General features: G+C 47.2%; 1 protein-coding gene across 15 annotated transcripts in view; it reads left to right on the forward strand.

Moving 5' to 3' along the window:
- The window catches only part of RALGPS1 (Ral GEF with PH domain and SH3 binding motif 1), a 257,027-nt gene that overhangs the window by 20,988 nt on the left and 213,037 nt on the right, over window positions 1-23,002 (forward strand). For 9 of the 15 annotated variants that reach the window (XM_059658070.1, XM_059658072.1, XM_059658062.1 and 6 more), the window contains exon 1: window positions 7,075-7,310. The exons of 2 other annotated variants lie outside the window; for them this stretch is intronic. The gene's annotated coding sequence lies outside the window, so the exon portion shown is untranslated. Of the gene's footprint in view, window positions 1-7,074; window positions 7,372-7,759; window positions 7,812-14,349; window positions 14,517-16,255; window positions 16,383-23,002 lie in introns of those variants that run through there. 4 more of the 15 variants (XM_059658065.1, XM_059658066.1, XM_059658064.1 and 1 more) reach the window with 4 other exon arrangements.

Below are 23,002 nucleotides of genomic sequence, written 5' to 3' on the forward strand. Positions count from 1 at the left end.
AGGATTTCATAAACGCTCTTGTGCCACTGCGGTGCTGGGAAGAGGAGAAGGAAGCTGGTCTGTTTCTGACCTTCCTTTTGTGTGGCCAAGACTGGGTTTTCAGGGGCCCGGTGTGTCCTCAGGCGTCCCCAGGCGAATCCCTGTGAATCATCTCCCCACTGGCCTGCGTAAGTACCCTTTGGCTCCTTTGAATGTGTCTTGTTCTCCTGCCAGAGGGCTTGGAACTGCACATGCCGTCTCCAACTTCTCCCTTAGCCTGTAACTCCTCTTCAGTTGTTAGCTCAGCGAGGGTTCCCTTCCCACAGCAGCCCTTCCAGGTCAGGCCCCTTTAACAGAGACTTTTATTGAGCTGGGTACCTGTCCTTCAGAACACTTACTTCAATTGGTAATTGTATATTGACTAGTGAGATTATTCAATTAACTAGAGGCCCGGTGCACAAAAACCGTACACGGGGTGGGGGGTGGGGGGGCGGTCCCTCAGCAGGCCTTCTCACAGTTGGACATCCTTAGCGCTGCTGTGGAGGCAGGAGAGGCTCCCACCACCACCGCTATGCTTGCCCTGTGGGAGCGCACTGACCACCAGGGGGCAGCTTTTGTATTGAGCGTCTGCTCCCTGGTGGTCAGTGCATGTCATAATGACAGTCATTCTACCATTGGGTCAATTGCATATTAGCCTTTTATTATATCGGACTAGAGGCCCGGTGCATGAAAATTTGTGCACTGGGGGGTCCCTCAGCCCAACCTGCCCCCTTTCACAGTCCGGGAGCTCTCAGGGGATGTCTTACTGACAGCTTAGGCCCCCTCTCCCCCGGGGAGTGGGCCTAAGCCGCAGTCTGGTCTCCCTCTGCAGAAGGCGACCAGGCCGATCAGGGGAAGGTGCCACCCCCATCACCCCATTGCTGCCTGAGCCCTAGGCCTTGCAGCCACCGGGGCTCACAGCTGCCTGAGCCCACGGCTGCCTGAGCCCCAGGCCTCGCAGCCGCTGTGGCTTTGTCCGGATGGACGTCAGAAGATGTCCACTCTAATTAGCATATTACCCTTTTATTAGTATAGATGTTTCTCCTAGCCCGTAAGTTCCATGACAGAAAGGACCCTGGACTGTTTCCCCCACCTGTATATCCTTAGCACAGGATCTGTCACCACAGCAGGTACACATTAAGGACTGAATGAATGAGCCAATGCATGTGTTCTGGGAGGGTTGAGCAGGACTGTTGCCTGGGAAGTGGGTGGAGATCAAACCTGGCTTCTACGCTGCTAGAGCCGGCTTGCTCCTTGGTGTAAAACCAGGTCTCTTCTCACTAGGGTTTCTTCTATATAGGTGAGTGGGCAGCGAGCTGGTGCACAGTGCAAGAGGTCCTGTAGGAACCAGCTTCACTTGCCAGCTGGGGGCCTGGGGACTCTGAGGTACTCAAGGGTATGATGGAGAAAGTGCACTGACTTGCCAGTCTGGAGACCTGGTGTCCAGCCACCAGAAGCAGACACACGGAGTCAAACCTGATGTGCAGATGAGCAGATGTAATCCTGGCGAAGGCCCTTGGCAGTAGCTGGCTCTTTCCATTGGTCCTGAAGTCATGGTCTGTCTTCATTTTTGTTTCTTCCAATTACAATACATACAGCTGGCCAAGCCCACCTGGCTTTAGGGATGTTTATGGTATCCTTTATAATGTTAAAGGACCACCACCAATCCCTTATTGCTTGCTGATCTTCACCTCTGTTTCCTGGACCATTTCCTCAAGCCTCAATGACTTAAACATCTCACATGATGTTTTTTTGTTTTTCACAACAGGACTAACTTGCATACCTTTTGTCAGCAAATAGGGCTCAATTTTCTCTGAACATAGGTGTTAAAAAGAGGCCACCTCCAAGGAAACAAATGTTGGGGGACATTACAATCTGGGGGAGTGCCTTGGAGCCCTCTCTGGGTGATTCCTGTGCGAAGCTGGGCTAGAGGTATAATGCAGTCACCCCCGGGTAACCTGCCTGGGACAGCAGGGCCAGAACTGCCTCCCTTTCCTCTCCAACTCAGACAGCAATTAGGTCCCTGCCCTCACCTTCGAAAGAGGTTGCTTACTAGGACTTCTTTTGCTCCTGCCTCTGCCCTAATGGAGCTTGGCTCTGATCAGTCTGGCTGGTCCTCTAAGGGAGAGCGACATTCCCTTTAGAGGCGGCCAGCTCGGTGTTGCTGGTGGTTGTGCTGTCTCCTCCAACGATGTAGACAAGCCCACCCCAAGCGTTGCTGGGGAGACAGTGAGGTCCTGGCACTCAACACATTTCTTCATCCCTTTTGGCCTCAGCCTTGGCACTCTGATCAGCCCTTGGGCATTCTTCTTTGTGTCCCAGTGCAAGATCTGCCCCTGTCGTACTCACTGGGCCCCGCTGGGCCCCGCTAGTGGCCGTGAGTGGCCCACGCCTCTGAGCTAGAATGGATTGCAAGTTTGTACCACCTTCAGGTGCCATGTGAGTGTGTGTGTGTGTTCTCTAAAATGTGCAAATTGGAGGATAAATCATTCTGAATTGTTCCCCCTTTCCCAGAGTGCTTAACATGGGAGGGAAAGACCCTTCCACTCTCGTAGGAGTGGGAAGGGACCACCCAGGCTCTCTTCTCCCTGCTTCCCAATGCTGGGACTGCTGCAGTAGTCCATGGAAGTAATCTCCAGTTTCTACCTGCTTGTGGAAACTGGCTGCCTCCCAAGGGGCTGCATAGTTGACAGCTGTCCATGCTAGGAAGTCCCTCCTCCTCCGAGCACAAAAGCCACCTGCCTGGAGTTAGGCTCTTGGTCAGGGGTGGGCAAACTTTTTGACTCGAGGGCCACAATGGGTTCTTAAACTGGACCGGAGGCCGGAACAAAAGCATGGATGGAGTGTTTGTGTGAACTAATATAAATTCAAAGTAAACATCATTACATAAAAGGGTACGGTCTTTTTTTTTTTTTTTTTTTTTTTTTAGTTTTATTCATTTCAAATGGGCCGGATCCGGCCCGCGGGCCGTAGTTTGCCCACGGCTGCTCTTGGTTCTTGGTTCTTCTCCACAGGACCCCAGCACACTGCAAATAGGCAATGACAGCAGTCCCGGCTCCAAGGCCTCTCTTGGGCTTTTCTAGACTTAATGTGACTCTGGGCTTTTTTTCCCATCCGCTGGGCCATGAGGACATCTGTCTGCCCACCTCCGTCTACTCCAGGGTTTTCACAAACATTATTATGAGACATGTTTCCGACAGAATTTTGTTGGAATTGAGGTGGTGGAACCCATAACTTGGAAGAACACTTCTTTGGCAAACAAATTACTTTTGTGGGACTGTTATTTTAAGCAGCCTGTCTCTGCCAGACATTCTAGTCATCGCACATCCAGCTCCCTGGAGCTGTTTTCAGGTTTTCTGTTATTTTTTTAACCCCTCAGCTCCTTCCCTTTCTCCCCTTACATCTCCAAATATTAGTGAGACTCGAAAGGGACCTTGAATGTGGGAGCTCTGGGCCCTGAGAATGGACCCTGGCGTCTGAATTTCCTGAGGCCTCACACCGTTCCCTCCATGAGCATCCTCTCCCTGGATGGTCCATTCTTCTCTCCAGGGCACTTGGGCTTTCCTAGCCTCCCGGCACTGGTGCTAACTCAGCTGGGCAAAGAGGTTCTTGTCTTGTATGTGTCATCTTTGCAGAGGGGCCATCTGCTGGCTTCCTATCACTTCCTCTCAATCCTTTCAACACAACTGCCTCCCCACACTCTGGCCTCACTCACCCCTTCTTGCCTGCTGGACCCGGGCTAGGCTTCTGGTGAAATGGGAATGCTGTTAGGTGTTCCATAACGAAACTACTCATTGCCTTCTTTCCCTCCACTGCCTGGTCCTCCTATTCCCAGAATGGGCCTCCAGGGACCTCCTGCCCCCACGCTGTGTTGTATGGCCCCACTTCCAACTGCGTTCAGATACGGCTGCAGGCACTGTGAGTGTTAGAGTTTTTCACCCTGAAGGTAGACCCAGCCCTTCTCTGTCCACAATTTTACGTGTGGAAATATTTTCCTCATGAAGTATCAGGTGCTGATGTACCACATTCCCAGCAGAGGTCAAACAAACTCTCATACTGTAAACAAGTGTCCTTTTAGCAACCTATTGAATGCCACATTTTTTGCATTTTTGAGGTTTTTTTTGTTGGTGATTTCTCTGACCCGCAGGCTCAGTGCTGAAGTGCTGTCTAGTGATCCCAAGCAAAGGAAGGCTGTGAGGTGCCTTACAGAGGAAACGCATGTGTTAGATAAACTTGGTTTTGGCATGAGTTAGAGAGCTGTTGGTCGTGAGTTCAATGTTAAGGAATCAACAATATATAGTAAGGTGTCTTTAAACAGAAGCACACATAAAACAAAGTTATGTTTTGATTGATTCCCAACAATGTTGTGCAGAGCCTCACAGGAACCTAACCCTGTATGTTCCCTAGGAACAATGGTTTAATTAGTGTTCACAATGACTTGATAGGGCATAACGACTGCAAGTAACAAGAGTCGACTGTACTTCTCAGTGGTGGACTTTAACTAGTAACCTTTGTAGCAAGGAATGCTGGGAAATGGAGTTCTCCTAAGCATCCAGACTCTGTGATGATACATGGGAGAACATAGGAGGGGGAAGCAGATGCCACACAGAATTCAACATAGGGAAATAAATGGTCAGGGAGCTGAAGACTGTGATGCAAACCTGACTAAGTGAAGAAGGGAGGGGAAGGTAGTGTGTGGAAATCGTCAGAGGAGTCCCCTTATCACCCAGGGACCTGTCCACCTTAGAGTTCCCGCCATGTCTGGCATTGGGTGCAGCCCATGTGTAGTGTTGCCTCAGTGCAAATGCGTTCCGGGTTTCAGAGATCAGTAGCTGGGCCCTTGGTCAAGTGAGCTCCCAATAGTTGGAGGTCTGCAAGGTGCATTCTCATGGCCACTAGAGGGCTAACTCACTTTCTCAGGAGAACCTTACATGGTAGGCACTCGGGTGATCACATCCGTATGACTGAGAAAACTGAGGTTTAGAGAGGTTTGGACCCTTGTGTAAGGCCACCTGGCTGGGAAGTGGCGAAGCCAACATTATTTCCAGGAACTGAGCACATTGAAAATTTCACTCTCCACTCCTGTTCTTCCAGTCTCCCCCAGCTGCCCATGTTGATGGGTTGCCTTGGGGGCACCTCACTATTGCCACTGTTATCTGTATCCCAGTGATGGTGTTCTTTTGTATATCCTCGCCTCTGTCTCCTGATGCCTCGGGATCTGGAGGAGCACTACATTCTAGAATCCTTGTTGCACCTGGGGCTTGGTGGCCTCTGCACAGAAGCTGTCTCTTGGGCACCAGAACAGGGTGGGTCGTGCCTCTGTATTAGTCATCTGTTGCTATGTAACAGTTTTATCACAAACTTAGCGCTTAAAACAACATGCATTTATCTCCATTTCTGTGTGTCAGGAGTCTGGCACAGCGTAGCTGGGCCCTCTGCCTCAGGATCTCACAAGGATCTCCGGGTGCTGGCCAGGGATGCAGACTCATCTGAGGCTGGATGGCAAGGATCCGTGTCTGAGCTCAGATGATTGTTGGCATCATTCGGTTCCTGCAGGCAGCTGCATGGAGGGCCCCAGTTTCTTGCTGGCTATTGGCCAGAGACTCCTTACTGAGTGATCATCTCCATTGAGCAGCTCACTACATGGCAACTTGCGTCTTCAAAGCCAGCAAAAGAGAGTCTAATAGCATGACGGGTTATAATTTTATGTAACATAATCACATTCATGATTGTGAAACCTCCCACACTCAGTGAAGGGGATCACACAAGGCCGTGGACGTTACAAGGTAGGGGTTATGGGGGCCTTGTTGATCAGCACCGCGAATGAAAATAGCTCCTTGAACTGTCCAAAGCTTGGCTCTCCACGAAGTACAAATCTGTGCGGAGGCAGCTGGCCTGGAGGATCCCCGGTGGTGACTTCTCCTACTCTTCTCTCCACCTGTGGCTCAGAAGGTCCTTCCCTCGTTGGGAGTGACTCGGGAGATGCCGAGAGCTGCCCACACCACCAGCACCACACGCTTTAACAGTGGGCGATACTTAATTATCTTCTTTGATGATTATTTATTTTTTAATGTGACATGGCAGAAAATTTCCGCAGAGATCTCTGAAGACTTAGACACGGCTTAATTTCAACTGATTTTATGTCTCTTCTTTCTCATTTGTTCCTCTCTATTTTTCTTCCACCAGCTTTCAGAAGCACAGTAACCAAATCTATCCATACTCTGATGTTATTGTAAAATGAATTTAAAAATTGTTTAAATGACGCTCTATTTGTCGATGTGTCCAAGAATCATTCAGAGGAAGGCCGGACCTAGAGCCCCCCTTCACTGGGAGGCAGAACAGGGGTTTGGGTGTGTGTGTGTGCGTGTGTGTGCGTGTGTGTGTGTGTGTGTGTATTTTTCCAGATTTCCAAGACTTCATTGACCTGTTTGCAACTTATCATCTCTGCGACTTAAAACAAATGACGTAACCTCTCTGTTCACCTCCTGGCACCTGGCACTGAGTGAAGGATTTGGGAGCAGGGAGACAGGAGACAGGCTCATTCCCCCGTTTTGCACCCGTGTGGTCTGGGGCAAGTCCCTTGGCCTCATGGGGCTTATTTGCCCAGCTGTAAAATAAGTGGTTGGACTGGAGGCTCTTTGAGGTTTCCTATGGCTCTGACGTTCTGTGTTCTGTGCCTGCCTCCGAGTTGTAAAGAATGGGCATTAAGGTGTCTCTCACAAAACCATTTTTTTTGTTGCAAACGGTAAATCCTAGGTAGGGATTTTAGGGGAATTTGCTTGAGGCCTGGAACGATCTATGGAGAGCGACATGCGAGGTCTCTTTCTAGGAAGGGGATGGGCGTGGCGGGGCTGTGAGGCGGAGTGCGGGCAGCGGAGGGGCCGACGAGCGAGCGTCCACCGACTGGAGCAGAGGCCGAGTCCAGAGAGGACCACGACTGCAGCGGCTGCGCACTGGCGCGCCCAGCCGGCCGCTTTGCGTGTCTCCGCCTTTGCGACCAGCTGATTGGGGGAGCTGGTCGAGAGCTATCCACCGATTGGCTGGGCGGCCCGCCGCTCAGGTCTAGGAGCGGACGGTTTCTACTGCGGCTGGGCACCCGCTCCGCTCCCGCGACGGCCTGCGCTCCAGCTGCGCCCGGCCCGGCCCCGGCCCGGCCCGGCCCCGGCCTCCGAGCGAAGGCGCCGCTGCCGCCTGGGCCGCTCCCAGGGCCATGAGGAGGCGGCGGCAGCCACTGCGGCCCGCGTCAAGGTGACCGGCCGTGACTGCGGCGGCAGCGGCGGCGAGAGCGGGCGGTGAGAAGAGCGGCCCGCGGGCGGGGCGGGGCCCTGAGGGCCGGGCTGGAGGGAGCTGCAGGTGCGGGAGGCGGGACCTGGAGGGGCCGCTGGACTGGGAGGGGCCTCGGCGCGGGAGGGTCCTCGGCGCGGGAGGCGGGCCCGGGGGTGGGGGTTCTGTCGGGCGGGTTTACGGGCGCAGGGCCGGGGCCCTTCGGTGCGCTGGTCCGGTTGGGGCTTGGTTTGAAGGGCAGCGGGCGCAGGGACGGAGATGGGGGAAGGCCCACCTTTAGGTGCGGAGGCAGTTCGGTGGGGCTGAGGGGCTGCAAGAGGGGCGGGGGGTGGAGGGGCAGATGGGCCCCCTGGTTTGCCCGTGGGAGGTGGCTGCGAAGTGAGGCCGGAGGGCTGGTGCCGGGGGAAACCACAGGTGCAGGGGGCGGGGCTCGGGGACCTGCGGGCGCGGGGCGGGGCCTGAGTGCTCGCTGGTCCGGAAGCGGGGCTCCAGGTGAGGAGCGGGCCGAGGTGAGTGGTCCCTGGAGAAGGGAGTGCCGCCTTCCCCGCTGTCCCGCAGGGTTCGGGTGGCAGCAGGAGTTTTGGGCTTTCCGAGGATTCTGGGGGCTTCGAGGGGTGCCTCTGGGCCAGAAGGGCCTGCCAGGCCTCCCTGTGCCTTTCCTGAGTCGAACTTGGGTCTCAGCTGCCCTGGTTACTTAGGCTGGCGGCCGCCCCCTGTGCATCGCCGTGCCGTAAGTGGGACTTGCCATTTTTCACATCTCGGGACTTTTCCTGTTGCTGTTGCAGGGGCCATGCCTAGATTCGGTGTGTGTGTGTGTGTGTGTGTGTGTGTGTGTGTGTGTGTGTGTGTGTCTTTCATTCGATGAGCAGCTGTTGAGAAGTGTGTGTGCTTGCAGACTAGTTGGTGTGAAGCTTGCAGGGTCCTGGCTTGCTGGCTCCTGATCCCAGAAGCTGCTGGAAATCTTAACAGGGGTGGTCTCCACACGCCCGCTACGGCAGCCTGGTCAGGGGGCAGAACAGGAATGAGGGTTCAGAGGCCTTTTCCTCGGTGTTACCTTGGAGAGTCTTTTTCTCTTTCGCAAAAAGAGCATCATGGTACATGCCTTGCGTGCCTCCCAGGGGCCTTGTGAGGATAGGATGGAGCTGTGCTTACTGAGCGAGCACATCCCAGTAAAGTTATGAGTCTTTCTTGTCTGTGTTGATGGGCAGGTCAGATTCGGGAACTGGGGGTCTGAAGAGGAGGAGATTTCTAGGTCATTTTCTTGTTTGAGTTTGGGATGAGGCTTGTGGTAGGAAACCCCCAAAAGATGACTGCTCCTCCCTGTCAGGCTCCGAGGGAGCCAGCCGTGGCAGGGTACAGTGGCTGGAGGAAAGGGGTGGGGTGGGGGGGCATTTCATTGTTTGCTGACCTTTAGACCCCAACTCCAGTGAGGACTCTGAACTGGAGCATGAAGCTTAGGCTTGAGCCTTATGGAATTCCCCCTCCTGATTCCAGTACAAACTCTGATTTTACCACACTGAAAGGGGAATTAGGTTCCTACAGCGACAGAGAGAAGAAAGCAAGATGATGGGGCTAAAAGAATTAGATGATGGGCCGCCCTCCTGTGTGACCTTTCGTTGTGCAGTGCCTTTACTCCCTGGCAGTTAGACCAATCCGAACTGTAATTCTTCCCACCTGTGTTGCATGGCCAGCAGAGAAGGCAGGAGGAGGCTTCTCCTCTATTGGTCTGCATTTGTCTTCACTTTAGATCACAGTGGTTCTCAACCTGTGGGTCGCGACCCCTTTGGCGGTCAAACAACCCTTTCACGGGTCGCCTAAGACCATCCTGCATATCAGATATTTACATTACGATTCATAACAGTAGCAACATTACAGTTATGAAGTAGCAACGAAAATAATTTTATGGTTGGGTCACAACCTGAGGAACTGTATTTAAAGGGCCAGAAGGTTGAGAACCACTGCTTTAGAAGCTAGGGGACTTTTGGGGACCAACCACCCTGGTGCTGGCTTCTCTCACTACCACCAGTTTTGTGTTGGTGACCTCGTGGCATCATGGGAAGAGCATCTCATGGTTGGTAGGGTCCTTACTCTGGCCTGTGCTCAGGTGGCAGGTACCCATACGGTCTAGCAGCAGCGTGTGTGAGTGGTTCTGTTCTGTCCCGGCAGAAACTGTAAATGGCTGTCAGAGATTGGTGCCCTCTGGATAACCATCACGCTCTGTGGGTTAAAAGGAAAATCCAAACTTGGTGGCACACAAGAGCTGGGACCTGTGTTGGATAACGGGGGATGGCTTTTTGATTGTTATTATTGCAGTGATAATATCCAGGGTTGAGAGACAAATTTCATTAATGGGAAATATTGCCTCTGAGGTTCTCTGCGACATAGCCCAGTCTACCTTTTAAAATTGATTTTCTTTTGCAGTACGGAGGGTAAGACCTCTGGTTTGGAAGTCAGACAGGTCTGCATTTGAAGCCTCATGCACCAGTTTCTTAGCTTCTCAGAGCTTTGGTTTCCTTATTTGTAAAATGAGGATAATTGTGCCTACCTTGAGAGCTCATTATGAAGAACAAATGAGTTAAAATATGTGAAAGCACCTGATATAGTAGGCACTCAGTATATGCTAGGGTCCATTTCTGCCCTCCCTGTCTGCCCATCTTTCAACACAACAGAACAGCGTGTAGCATAGAAGGACTGGTAGTGATTCTGAGGCTTTCAGTTCTTATGTAACTCTGGTCCAATCCCTTCCCCTCTCCAGGCCTCCGTTTTCTTAGCTGAGTGAGAATGTTAGGCTATGTGAACATTAAGAGTGGTCCTAGTGCCCCGCCTGTGTTGCTCAGTGGTTGAGCTCTGATCTATGAACCAGGTCATAGTTCAGTTTCCTGTCAGGGGACATGCCCAGGTTTTGGGCTCAATCCCCAGTAGGGGGCGTGCAGGAGGCAGCTGATCATTCTCTGTCATCATTGGTATTTCTGTCTCTCCCTCTCCCTTCCTCTCTGAAATCAATAAAAATATGTTTTAAAAGAGTAGTCCTAGCTCTAGTATTCTGATTAGTATGTCCTCGTATTTTCTTGAAAGACAGGAGGGAGGATAATGACCTGTTCTTTAGTTCTTTAAAAAATATCTGTCTAGCACTTTGCCTGGCACAGAAAAAATGTTGCAACATTCGTGAAATTAGTGAACCTCAACATGAAAGACAAAAGTTGTTTAACAGTCCTATTTCATCCCAAATTAAGTTCATCCAATTTATGTACATAAGCATGAATAATTTTTAATGGTTACAATAATATATATGTGAGTATTTGGGAAAGGCCTGGCAATAAGTGGTTTCTTTTTTTTTTTTTTTTTTTAAAGATAACATCTTTTTTTTAAAAAATATATTTTATTGATTTTTTACAGAGAGGAAGGGAGAGAGATAGAGAGTTAGAAACATCGATGAGAGAGAAACATCGATTAGCTGCCTCCTGCACATCTCCTACTGGGGATGTGCCTGCAACCCAGGTACATGCCCTTGACCGGAATCGAACCTGGGACCTTTCAGTCCGCAGGCTGACGCTCTATCCACTGAGCCAAACCGGTTTCGGCAAGTGGTTTCTTTAAATGATGTTTTTATCTTATTTTTTAAGAAATTAAAAACAGAATCACACATGGATATTTTTAAAGGCAAGTAGTTCAAAGAGGGAACAAATGTAAAATTTCTTGCCTTGAGGTTCTAGTTCCTAGTTCTTCTCCCTAAGGCAAACACTATTACCATTTTTTTGTTTATTGTATACTTTTTCTCTCACACAAATTATGACATTCTGTACACACTCTTGCTGTTTCATCTATTAACTTGATCTATTTGGGAAATTGTTCCAACATTGGAAAATGTTCCAATTGGTAGGTAGAGTTCCTCCTTAATAAATGTTTTTGACTGATATTGAAAGCACAATTTTGATCTCCATTCCACCCCCCACCCCCAATGATGTTCACTAAGTAATGGTTAGCAGTCATTGTTTAGAAGAATAACAAGAGATAGCCCTTGTTCTCCTCTAGGAAAGAAATGGCTTTGGTCCCAGTGAACAATAGACTAAAGGGTAATCCACCCATTTGGATTCAAGGCAGAGGACAGAGAAAGGAAAGGGAATTTGTTCACTAGTAATTGAAAATTGATTCTTCATTCACATATTATTCATAGTTCAGCTCTGTCACTTACTGTATTACTTGAGACAATTTACCTAATTTTTCTGTGTTTTAGTTTCCTTATTTATAAAACGGATAATGATAATAGGATCTGCCTTTTGGTTTTTTGTGTAGAGGAAATGAGACCATAAAGGCAAGTACTTGCAGCAATAGCAGGTGCTAGTAGATGCTCAAGAAGGGTAGCTGGTATGTTATTAATAATCTAAAGTTGACTCTTATTCTTCATCAGCAGATATTTACTTAGCTGTTGAGGGTGAGCTATGGAGAATGAATGCCCAAAGTCCTAGCCCTTGAGATGCTCATATACTATACAGGGAGATAGGCACACAAATCACTGGTTACAAAACAGCATGGTGGATGTGATGATGGGGAGGTGGCCAGTGTGGGGGCCATGGAGGCAGGAAACCATGACTTCTCCCTTGGTGATTTGAGAATGGCTTCCCAACTCAAATTTTCCCTTTGTGAAACCTACTCAGTTATAGGCACAAGTGACTTTCATTGTTATGCACCATGATGGGAGCATTGTCGCATGCGTATTACTGCACAGGGAGTCTCCTGCTTTCATTGTTGCTGAGTCTCCAGGATAGGCTTTTGTGGACATTGTGATGGATCTCTGCTCAGACACGTCATGCACCAGTTGTTGGCAGACTCTTATCGATAAGCCATCAGGTCTCTGGTGAAACCCAGACTCTGGACTCTGTTACTTCATTCCCCAAGTATTTGAGTGCTGATTCCAAGACAGGCATGTACTGTGCCATATACCAGCTGTAGACTTTGGGTATGGCTGGTGCTACTTGTCCTACTAAGTCTTAGGGATGGGAGAGGAAAGAAATGTTTGCTTCAGATGCTCCAGGATAAGATGGGGAGGCAGAAAAAAGAACAAGTGTAAAAGTGAACTGCTTAGCTTGCTGACTCCCACCGCTCCTTTCCTCAGAAGTATGGCTGCTCACCCTTCACTCGGGGTGGGGTTGTAGAGGAGCAGACCTGAGGGAGATGAGTAGGTGGTCTGTAAATTTTGACCAGGGGCAGGAGATAGTTGGTCAGGTTGGCTTCTGTGAGGGGCATCCCGGAGCATTTCTGGAGCCACTTTCTTAGAAAGAGAGAAAGTATCACTCCCTTCATGTGGCATTCATTCACCATCCTTGCTGGGCTCCTGCTTTGTTCCAAACCCTTTGCTGGATGGATGCTGGGCCTATGCAGATGAAGGAGCTCCATTCTGTCCCTTGTGGAGCTGCTGGTTGGTAGATGGAGAAGTCATATGTGATGGAGGACCTCAAGTGAAGTGGCCAAGAAGATTCAGACTCTGGAGCCAGGCAGACCTGGGTTCAAATCCTAGCTCTTCTCCCCATGGCCTCTGGGACCTTGGGCAAGTATGCTCCCCCTTCTGAGTCTCAGTTTACTGATATGTACAATGGGGATAGCAGTGCTACCTTCTTTGGGGCTGTTGTTAAAGAGTCAGTGAAATAATGCAAATGTTTATCAGGGTGCCTGACAGGAAGCTGATGCTCACAGAGTGTTCACTGTCATTTTAATTATCCTCAGTGTTGTGGGAACAGCAAGAAGCACCTCTTTGGCTATTTTCTCTGGGTTCTAGTATAGGGGAGTGGTGCTATTTGGGTGGTGAAGGTGAAGGTGATGGCTAAGGTATTAAAGAAAGCAGCTATGAAGTCACAAAGTGCTCAAGGAGTCCATGAAACATTCCTCAGGGGCCCTGTTGATCCAGGGCCATGGGTTTGTCTACAAGTGTTTCTTCTTTTGCACAAGTTCTTCTCAAAGGTGATTTCCCAGCACCACCAGGAGCTATCATCTGAAACAATCAATTCCAGGACTTTTCCCTGTGGAGAGGCATGAGTCAGGCTTGTCTCACCTGCACTTACTGAGGTGAGCAGAGACCATGAAGACCCAGAGCAGCAAATCCTTCCACGGTTTTTCTGCAGAGCTTTCAAATCCCTTGTGTTCTTTGCAGAAGATTTACCTCCTGAGCATCAGAGAGGCGGATAGGGCAGCACTGAAAGCACTGACTCGAGTCAGGACATTTGGGTTCGTGTTGTGATCCACCACTCACAAGCCCTGTGGTTTCAGGCAGGTGGCCACTCCTGTTTCCTCACCAGTGCAGGAAGTGGATGGTACTTACCTGCTCATGGCTCTGAGAAGGCTTCAGGGAGGTGCTGTGGAACAGGACTTAGCATAGTGCTCACACACCATGAGCACCTGGTAAATGTGAGCTAGAATAACCAATGTTGGAGGGCTTTTTGGATGCCCTGTGGAGGGTGGCAGGTACAACTCAGCATGTGTAGGGAGTGCAGATGCAAGCTTAGGGCAGCCATAGGGCTCCAGTGAGGGAGAGGACAGAGTCACTTTGAGGGTGGGCCCTCTCTCAGCCAGTTTAGGAACTGAAGGCTGGTGTCCCCAGTTCTTTCTTTTCTTCTGTGATTCCACATAAATGATGGGTCTTCAATAGGAACTAATGCAATATGATACTGTCCCTCTTTAGGATTTAAATAATTTTATTATAAGGTTTTATTTTAAGTTTAAGACAATTACTTGAGTAATCAGAAGAAAATTAAATGCTTGGTTCAACAGTCAAAGGTTTCTCTACGATCATCTTATTGGAGAGGAAAGAAAGAATAATGAACGTAATTAAATTTGTGTTTATTGGATACAATAATTCTCACTCTTGTATAAGCTTAATAACTAGGTCAAGGGAATCTGTACTTTTGGTACATTTCTGAGTAATTAAATATTTATGGAAAACAAGTTAATAAATTTAGGAGAATTTGTTGTGTCTCTTTGTGGCAATAAATTCTATTATATGGAATTAGTGAATTTCACTATTTTAAAATATTTCTTATTTTATGTCCTTTCTGTGGCTGTTTCTTTTTCCCCCTCTAGGCATCATTTCTCTAACACTTTGTCCACTAGCATTTGAAGATTGTTTCTCCATTAGGCTGTCGCAGCAAGCACCCTGCTGTAGGATGTAATAACACTGTGTGACCAACAGCCACTTCCTTGTGACTCCCCTACTGCTTCTCAGAGTAAGAGTCTGCATTTGTTCCTCCTGCCCTGATGATCTGAGTATGTCATTCCCTCTGCTCAAACCCCTTCGTTGGTTTCTAAATTCTCTTAGTAAAAAGACCAAATTGTTAGCAAGGCCTGCAGGGTGTACCAATGTGCTCTTCAGTGTAATTGTTGGTGACATCTGTCTCCTCTGGTGTGGTATAATACAGTCCCATCAGATCATGCACTGTGGCTGCTTTGGTCACCATCGGGTCCTCAATGCCTGGCATATAGCATCTGGCTCATAGTAGGTGCTCCATATGTGTTTGTTGAATGAGTGCCCAGGAACTGATCTGAGTCTATAAAATGAGAAGGTTGTTGGTTGGATCTGAGGTCCCTTTATTATAAAATATCCCAACACATTACAAAGTCTCTTGACACCAAAATTTTCAGCTTCATATTTATTCTGCATGGTAGGTGGGGGTAGGCTTTGAAGTGCAGAGGATAAAATGGAAGCTCAGGGAGTTTAGACTGTTGAAGGTGTAGCTATGGGAGAAGTTTGGGGCTCCTCATGTGTCTTTTCTCACACCTTAGGCTGCCTCAAGGGGTGGTTTCTGACATACAATGGAGGAGTCACAGGTGAGGTAAGGAAACAGAGAGATTCATTGAAAAGACGTATTTGTAATATTTTCCCTTGGTTTTAGTTATTTTAATTTCCTGATTATGAAATTTGAAAAGTTGAGTTCAATTTGGAGTGATGGGTTTTAAGGTCCGGTTTCATTCTGGGGACCAGGAAACCCAGGTCTTTCTTGTAAATGGCTCCAGTATAGTAATCATTGATGCTGATAGCTAAGATTAGAATTCGTTCCTGTTGCGAAGCTTTTTAATAAAATCAGAAGTTACTTGCTGATTGATGTGTAGCATTCTTTTGATATTTTCAAAAGATGCTGGTTGCTTCCATTAGCTGTTTCTGTACTTTATCTCTGGGTAAACCTGCTACAGGGCCGTTTTGCAGTGAGCACTCCTGTGGCCTTTGTGCTCATCAGATACAGTGCTAGTCCATCCCAAGGGTTAGAGATCATTGAGTCCATTCTCCCCACTTTCCGGATGAGCATGGGAACTTTGCCAGGGTTTTATACTCAGGTGTCCTGATTCCCTACCCAGCAACACTCATAGACTTCAGCATATCCATTTGCATATTGCAATTTCTCAACAGCTACTGCAGCTCGTGGAACATTGTGTATAGACTATGTCCACAAAGAAGCATTTCTCTCTGACGGAACCTCTGCGGCAAGGTTTTTGGTTGAATCTGCAGTGTGACTGCATGGGAAGAGGATCTAAGACCTGACTTAGTGCAGATCGATGGCTGAGAAAAGGCAAGGCCTCTGGTGGGCTGTTAGCAACACACGCACTGGTCACAGGGGCTTCATCGTGATATTAGAGGGCTCCTTAAGGGCTGAGAGATTCTTGGAACTTCGTGTCATCAGCATAGCCAGTATACTTGTGGAACAGAGAGAGCAGCCTGGTATTACAGAATGATCACTGAATATGAAGCCAGAATGCCAGGTGTGTCAGTTTGCTGTGACACCTGCTTCCCAAGCAAACAGGAATAGCTCCTGTGTGTGCACATCCTTTCTTCAGTGGAAAGCCCCAGTTTTAAGATCTGAGGTTGTTTTGTGAGGGTTGAGTCAGAATAAAGAGAGCTGGGTAATATTAAAGTATTGTACAAACAATCAAAGGTAGCCTTATTCCTTCTTTGTTCCTCCCTGTCTTCCAGATCTACCTGTGTGCCAGCCCATCTGTCCATCCATCCATTCATCCACCCATTTATCCAGTCGTTGTTCAGGGCCTGCGGAGCGCCAGCACTATGCTAACTGTGGGGCTACAATAGAGGAGAAAGACAGGTCTGGTCCTTGCTACCTTTTAGCTTACAGTCTAATAGAGTTCAATACATATAAAAATAATAACAAGTATATGAAAAATTAATTATGATAATGGCTCCAAAAGAGGAGTACAAGGGCTTAGAGGCCATAAACGGATGGTTTTATCTGGCTAGGAGGGTCAGAAATAGCCTGTCAGAGGAAAGGTGAATTGGAGTTAGCCAGGTGAAGAGGTGGCAGCTGTATCTGTCATGGTCCCAGCTGAGCGAGGGTCTGGTAAATTCAAGAAGTAACAGCAAGCCAGTGTGGCTGGGACACCGATACTTGGGAGACACTATGGTGTTCCTGCCCCGGTGTTCACAGCACTGTTTTCCTGACCTGCAGTGGGAATTCTGACAAATTCTACAGTTGCTGAGGCTTCTTCTTCAGAGCTCCCATCTGTCACCGAAGCATCCTTACTGAAACTTTCCTGCGTGGTTTCTAAGATAGCAGCTGGGCTTATTTTTATTGCTTTAAAGATCGGTTGCCTCCTATGCTTCTTCAGGGGATGGAAGAATACCTTGGTCTCATTAGTGGTTTTCACTCATGAAGTAAACATTTAGTGAGCATGTAACTGGCTCGACTCCTTGTCCTTAGGAGCCCACAGACCTGATAGATAGGAATGAATAAATGATGATGCTGTGTCAGGGGTGTAAGTGGTGGAAATGGAAGCTTATGGGACCAAATCAGGATCACAGGATGTTAAAGGTAGATTTTCAGTTTCCCAGGTGAAGGGTGACATGCTGCAGGAGAGAGCCTGCGCTGTCTCAGGTGCGCTGTATGTGCTGCTGGAATGTGAGGCTTGTGGGGAAGGGAGGAGGACGAGCTAAGGGAGGTGAGGTTGGAGAAGTGGTTTGAGGTCGGTACTCAGAGGGACTTGCAGGCAGTGCTCAGGAGTTCAGATGTTATCCTGTGGTGCGTGGAGAATCATTCTGGAGTTATAGAAGGAGAGAAGCGCCATCAGTTATGATCCTGGTGGAGGATGGGTGGTGTGGGAGGTGAGTAAGAGGGCTATTGCATCTGAACCCGGGAGCCCTGTGATTTGGGAGCACATTGTTGGTCCCTTCTGTATTTGAGCTTGGGGAGCAGGGAAGAGCCTGCTATAGAATTTCCAGAACTTTTAGGTTCAGAGTTAGAATACATGAGGGGGTCTCAGAGTTAGAGTACAGAAATCTATCCAGACTGCTGGTGGAGGGAAGATCCTAAACTGGCAGAAGTGGAAATCCCCCTGTTAGGTCTAAATGCCTGACTGAGATCGCTTACAGAATCCGTGAAAGAGGCTTTAATCTGAGAAAGCCAATGGGAAACTGATCTGTGATCCAACATGTGTTTTGTATTATCCTGAACTCAGAGACCTAGGAGTGTAAGATGGAGGCAGAGGCCGGGCTGTCACTGACCCTGGTGCTGAAAGCCTCAGATGGGGAGTACTAAGAAAGGGTCAGGGATAACTCAGAAGTAGCTGTCCCTAATACCAGAGCCAACCACCCTGGTATGAAGCCATTTGCTCCCTAGGAAAGGAAAAAGAAGAGGGGTTAATGTTTGAGGAGTTCAGACGCCCCAGTGCTTAGGCAAAGAGAAGGGAGCAGATGGATAGATGGGAGTGCATGTTCCAGTACAGAGTGTAACATGCTGTTCAGCTCCTGTGGGATAGCATATAAAGAAGTGGTTCAGAATAGGGCGCAGACTTAGCTGGTTTCAAATTCTGCCTTTACCTAAGGACTCACTACCCAAATGGCCTGGGTTAGGGTGGCCAGGACCCTGCATTCTTGGCATACCCAATAAGGCATGTTGGAGACTGCAGAGCCAGAGACTATGGAGGACAGTCTCCGAGCAGGTGGTTAGCAGAATTCAGTGGGATGATGCATGTGGAGCATGTGCCAATAGGAAGCTCTCAATCAGTGTTATCTCTTAAAATGTTTGTGGGCTGTGGAAAGACTGGCCCAGCGATGACATGGTCAGGTATCGTAGTTTTTGACTGGTGTTCAGTGTTTAGACAAGACTGAATGTTGTGGTGTTGACAGGACCCTGCGGAAACTGTAAAGGAGGAAAGCTAACTGTCAGTTGCTTGTGTATAGCTTTTGCCTTCTTGCACACATTGCATACATACCCAGTATATCCCTGGGGCATGTATTCTGCTAGCTCTTGGTAAATTGTTTCTAACTCTCTTTCTTCTTATATATAATCAAATGAAGTTATTTCTTGAGTTTAATGTTTGTGGTTTACCTAATTTGAAATAAAGTACAGTAAGCCTTAAGAAGTAGGGTATTTGTTTATACATATATTTAGCAAAATTCTTGATAACTAATTCCAGTCTAATGAAACTTTAAATCTATATGATATATAAGAGTATAAAAAAAGTAGAACTAAAGGATGTTTAAAGATTAGCTCAACTTTCCTGTTTTATATACAAGGACACTGAGACAAGAGAAATGAAGATGTTGACTAAAGAGTGGTCACAGTTGATGAGTGACAGATGTGGTTCTGGACTTTTGCTTCTGGCCTGTCCAGGAAAACTTAAATCCATCAGGGCATATAGAGGAAACTGAAGGGAATCCTCTACACTGTTTTTGGGTAAATATCTGTGTTCACTCAAGAATGAACAAATAGAAACACTAACATTCACAAGGACCTACTGAGGAAATCAGCAGCAAAAGGGAAATAAACAAGGCATGTAAGAACTAGAGGAAGAGCAGGCTTTGGGGAAAAGTGTCCAAGCCTTTACTCATGAGACTGAAATACATTTCAAACATCATCATCTTTGTTCTCTCAGAGAAGTTATAGATGCTCTGAAAGATGAGATGATGAGTCAGCAGACTGAGATGAAAAAGGAGCTTGAGACTTAAAGACCATAAGGAAATAAATCACACAATGCAGTGTCTGAAATTAGCCGGCACTACAGAGAGTCAGGAGTCAAGAGGAGGATCCACTGCCCATCTCAGAACGGTCAAGAAAGCAACAGGAAACCCCAGATGTGGATGATGGACCAGATCGGAGATCAGAACAAATGGAATAGAAGTAATCCTCAATTTTCCTGAACTGAAGAAGACCTGAAGGGTTCATCATGAATCAGCCAAAACTAGCAAACTAGGTAACACTTAAAATAATATCCAGGTGAAGAAATTTTTAAATTTTGAGACTGAAGAGAGGATACGTAAGCATCTAGGCAGAAGGAAACTTAAAGTCAAAGGGGAAAAAAAAGACTAGGCTGGTCTTAGACTTATCTACAGTAGGTTCCAGAAAGCTGTGGAGCAGTACCCATTGAATTTTGAGGGAAGAGGGTTATGACCCAATAATTTTATACTCAGCCAAGTTTCAGTTCACATTTGACAGTAAAGAAATTCATTTCAGTCATGCAAGGGCATACCTTGTGTGTGGCTTTAGCTACAGCCATGCACCATTCCCAAGAGAAAAAACAGTAAGAGGCATGTCTGGCCACTGAAAGATAAAGTAAAAGACCATGAATGGGCAAGTCAGTGTAGGAAAGGATTGGCAGTGGGAGTGGAACCATTCAAGCATAAAGTCATTTCTAAGTAACTGTTGTGATTGTACTTATAAAATAGAATACAAATGAAACAATTACTGAAAGAAGATAAAACATTAAACCATTATTAATAGAAGCAGGAATAGAATTCCTGCTCAAACCAGAGATCATATGTATGAACACACTGCACTCCACAGAGCTACCCAGATATGAGTGATGAAAGATTTGAGTAGTATGCAGAACACCTGGGACCACTTGTATGGTTGTTCCTCTGGGCCAGGGGTCCTCAAACTTTTTAAACAGGGGGCCAGTTCACTGTCCCTCTGACGGTTGGAGGGCTGGACTATGGTTTTAAAAAAAACTATGAACAAATTCCTATGCACACTGCACATACCTTATTTTGAAGTAAAAAAAACAAAACGGGAACAAATACAATTATTTGTATTTGCATGTGGCCCGCGGGCCGTAGTTTGACAGTGCCTCTGGGCACTGTCTTTTCCAATGTCCTGGAAAAGAGGGTGTTTGCTTGGCACCTTCATTCTGTAGGTTAGCACACTGCTGGTGGGAATGTAAAATGGTGCACATTATTTAGAAAACAATTTGGTGGTTCCTCAAAAAATTAAACATCAAGTTACGTGACCTAACAATCCTACTCTTAGGTATATACCCAAGAGAACTGAAACATATGTCTATACAAAAGCTTATACATTCATTTCATAGCAGTATTATTCATAATAGCAAAATGGAAACAGCCCAAATATCTGTTAATTGATGAATGGATAAGCAAAAGGTGGTATATCCATACAGTGAAGTATTATTCAGCCGTAAAAAAACAATGAAGTACTGATTCATGCTATAACATAGATGAGCCTTGAGAACATTCTAAGTAAAAGACACCAGACACGAATATGAATGTCTAGAAGAAACAAATCCATAAAGACAGAAAGCAGTTGAGTGGCTGCTGAGAGACGGGAGGGGAGGAATGGGAGTGAGTGCCAGTGGATCCAGGGTTTCTTCTGGGGGTGATGAAAAGGTTCTGGAATTAGAGAGAGGTGATGATTGCACAACTTGGTGAATACACCAGAAACTGCTGAATCTCCAGAAAAGGGTACATTTTATGGTATATAAATTAGGTCTCAATTTTTAAAAATAGTTCTTTTCTCGTTATTAAATATTAATCGTAGCAAACTAAGAAAACAAAGCTACAAAAAAGCAACCATCCTCTTATGGTTAATATTTGGGGTACATATATCCAGACATTTTTTTGTGTAAGTCTCCACAAGCATGTTTTGCTTTAGCCTCTTGTGAGGGTGTTTATGAAGGAAGGAATATTTTGATCCCTACATAAGTGGAAACAATGGAAATAGTGCACTATTTGGAGTTAAAAGACCTGGGTTCCTGCTCTGACCACCTCAGGTTTGTGAGCTGGAGAGAGGCACTTTATTTCCTTCCTCATCTTTAAAAGGGATTGTAATACTTTGTGATATCTTACCCACCAGAATGGCTAAAATGAGAAAAAGAAAAAGACCATACCAAGTGCTGGCAAGGTTGTGGAGCAGCCAGGCTGTCAGACCCTGCTGGTGGGCGTGTTAGTTGGTTTAGCCTGAGTTGGAAAACTGGCCTCATCTACCAAAGCTGAACATACACTTGCCTTGTGAGTCTGCAGTTCCACTCCTAGGTGTCAACACAGCAGGAAGGCATACGAGTGTGTGCCAGAGGTGTGCTCAAGAAGGTTTACAGCAGCACATCTGTAATAGCCAGATGGGAGAAAGTTGGGCGTCCGTCAGTGGTAGGATGGACGGAAGATGCATGTGGTAAACTCCCACAGGGCAACATTATCATCAGGAAGCACTAATGAACACTAATTCAGTGGAAAAGGATCGATTTTAGACATAATGTTCATCAGACACAGGTTACATACTGTATGATTGCATTCATACAAAGTCTAGGAGTCAGAGTAGTGGCTGCCCTTGGGAGGCAGGTAGAGAGAGAAGGGGGTGCGGTGGGTTCTGCGCTCCGTCTCTTCATCGGGGTGCTGGTCACGGGGGTATTCACTCTGTGACAGTTCTTTGTCCTGTGTGCTTTTCTGAACACATGTTGCACTTCCATAAAAAGTTTATTTATTTATTTATTTTTTAAATATATTTTATTGATTTTTTTACAGAGAGGAAGGGAGAGAGAGAGAGAGAGCTAGAAACATCGATGAGAGAGAAACATCGATCAGCCGCCTCCCGCACATCTCCCACCAGGGATGTGCCCGCAACCAAGGCACATGCCCCTGACCGGAACCGAACCCGGGACCCCTCAGTCCGCAGGCCGACGCTCCATCCACTGAGCCAAACCGGTTTTGGCAAAAAGTTTATTTATTTAAAACACTGAAAAAGGAAGCTTCTTAATCACATTGCTCTCACTAAAATTATTGTTAACAAGAATGAAAGTTTTTGTATTGTTGATAAATAAAATAATTATTTTAACATACTTATTTCATCTTTATCTCTTCTTTGATCATTTGTAACTTTATAGTGGATATAACATGCTGATACATTAGAACATATATTTAATTTACAAATACATATATGTGTGTGAGAGGTGCTTACTTAATTTTTTTAACTGTTGGTAGGGAAGAAACCAGAGGTTTGGCAAGCTGTGGCTCTAAGTCATAACAGAAGGGGCAGCCTGAGCAGAGGCCTGGCTGTGGGAAGCAGGTGGCCAGTGGTGAGCCTCAAGTTCCTCAGTCAGCATCCTGTACTTGGGTTGGTTTCTTGTTGCTGGTGCATGGGACCAGGAGGTGGTGGTGAAGCTGAAGAGAAAGGCAGGGGCACAGGGGAAGGGGTTTTGGGGCCCTCACGTACCCTTGGCGAGCCACACATGTACACAGGGGGTGTGTCAATGGATCCTTTTCCCCAGATTAAACTCCGGGGTTTTCTCTGTGGTTCTTATGTCAAGGTTTTTTTCTCTTCTTTCTCTCTCTACGTCCATGTGCAAAACCTCTTGTTGTTACTGTGTTGTGCTGTCATCCTTTTGCTCCCATTGGTCAGAAGACAAATGTTCTGTATCTGACTCTCCAGCAGCTGGGGTTACCTGGACATCCTCCTTTCCCTCAAGCTCAGGTCCATGTACCTCC

The sequence above is a fragment of the Myotis daubentonii genome, chromosome 11, assembly GCF_963259705.1.
Source record: "Myotis daubentonii chromosome 11, mMyoDau2.1, whole genome shotgun sequence".
NCBI lineage: Eukaryota > Metazoa > Chordata > Mammalia > Chiroptera > Vespertilionidae > Myotis > Myotis daubentonii.